We start from the raw sequence: 2,030 nt of genomic DNA, 5'->3' as shown, positions 1-2,030 counted from the left end.
CGGGTCCAGAAACAAGTTCTGGATAAAAACAACTTGTGGTGGAGGTTCCTGCTCTCTCTCAAGGATGTTTCTTATGGCTCAGTCAATGAATTTGCCAGCACATCAATTTAGCCCATGCATCAGTTTGATATACTGACCAGCTGTAGTAAATATAGCAATTTACCACAATTTCCTTGAGGAATAGTTTTATTGAATTCATTTATTAATAGTCTCATGAACATTAAAAATGTTCGCACTTCAGATAGAAATTTTTCATTTTATATCTATATTGGTATCAAATCTTTTTAAAAGTTTTATTTTATAAGTTTTAGCATTTTAAAGGCTCTTTGCTAATTTCTCTGCAGAATAAATTTGTTAAATATACCAAATTCAACCAAAACATATTTTAACCATTTAAAATATTTATTCCAGTTTACATTCAAAGCATTTTAAACAATTTCTGAAATTGTCAGTGAATTGTAGTTGCCCAGTGTTCATTCTGTGCTTATGAGTGCATTTGCTGTAAAGCTTCATGGAACCTGAGCTGCTTGTTGGCAGAAGATGGAGCAGAGGGGAGCTGCAGTGCAGATCAGAGGGGCAGGGGTGAGGGTGCAGACAGAGTTGGAACATTCAGGCATGACATCCAGACCAGTGTTTGCTGCTGGTGGGAATGCAGACTGGTGCAGCCACTGTGGAAGACAGTATGGAGATTCCTCAAAAAACTAAAAATGCAACTCCCATTTGACCCAGTGATCCCACTTCTAGGAATATATCCCAAGAAACCAGAAACACCAATCAGAAAGGATATATGCACCCCTATGTTCATAGCAGCACAATTCACCATAGCTAAGATTTGGAAACAGCCTAAGTGCCCATCAGCAGATGAGTGAATTAAAAAACTATGGTACATCTACACAATGGAATACTACCCTGTTGTAAAAAAGAAGGAATTCTTGCCATTTGCAACAGCATGGACAGAACTGGAGAGCATTATGCTAAGTGAAATAAGCCAGTCAATGAAAGAAAAATACCACGTGATCTCACTCATTTATGGACAAAAATAGATACAGCGGCAGAACAGCATCGAACAGACTGTTAAACTACAGAGGGAAAGCCGAGGAGGGTTGGGGGGGGGTAAGAGATCAACGAAAGGACTTGTATGCATGCATATAAGCATAACCAATGGACACAAGACACTGGGGGGTAGGGGATGCTAGGGGAGGGTCAAGGGGAAAAAAAAGAGGAGACATATACACTACTCTTTGTAATACTTTAAGCAAGAAAACAAAACTAAAAAAAAAAAGATAATGGAAGGGAGCATCTCCATGACAATGATTTTCTCTCCCTGATACATGATCCCCACTTATTTCCCCTCCTAAAAATCTCAAGTGTAAGGACAATAGATTTTAACTGAATGTCACAAAGATGTCCACGCTTGAATCACTTTTCTCTCTTGGTTCTTTAATTCCTAAGGCATTTACCTTCTATAACTGAGAGAAAGTCTTCAAATGTTCATCCAGTGCAATTCAATGAAGGCTGGGTTCCAGGCACTGGCTAAGGAACCTCTATAGAAAGAATCTGCCCAGAGACAGATGAGGTGGGTCAGCTCCAGTGCTGATTGGCTCCTTTCCTAGCTGACCCTGTGTGGCCACTCTCACAGGTTTCTATTCTCTGAAGTGGCTGCATCAGCCCATCAGGTGGAGCCGGCTTACTCCCCTTACTTCTTCCTTTGTTCTCCATTGTCTGGGAAGCCGGCTCTGTGGCCCCCCGGAGGCCCCTGGACAGCAGCTGTGATGGTGTGGCTGGTGGCGCTGAGGGCCCCAGGGGCTGAGGGCAGAGGCTCTCCACGTGAGTGCAGGGCAGCTGCCCGGCTGCCAGCCCAGGATGGGCTCTGAGGGGCCCTTGGCTGGGGCGTGGGGGGCTATGACCTGAGAATAGTCTGTGATCAGCATTTCCTCTTTGGGAAAGGGAGCTGCTATGTTCTCATGTCCGCCTTCTGGGGACAAGGTGAGGACATGGCCATCTCAGGGGCTCCAGCCTGGGGATGACAC

Source organism: Myotis lucifugus, unplaced genomic scaffold (genome assembly GCF_000147115.1).
Source record: "Myotis lucifugus unplaced genomic scaffold, Myoluc2.0 scaffold_568, whole genome shotgun sequence".
Taxonomy (NCBI): Eukaryota; Metazoa; Chordata; class Mammalia; order Chiroptera; family Vespertilionidae; genus Myotis; species Myotis lucifugus.
The sequence above is the reverse complement of the archived record's forward strand: the minus strand, read 5'-3'. Positions refer to the sequence as shown.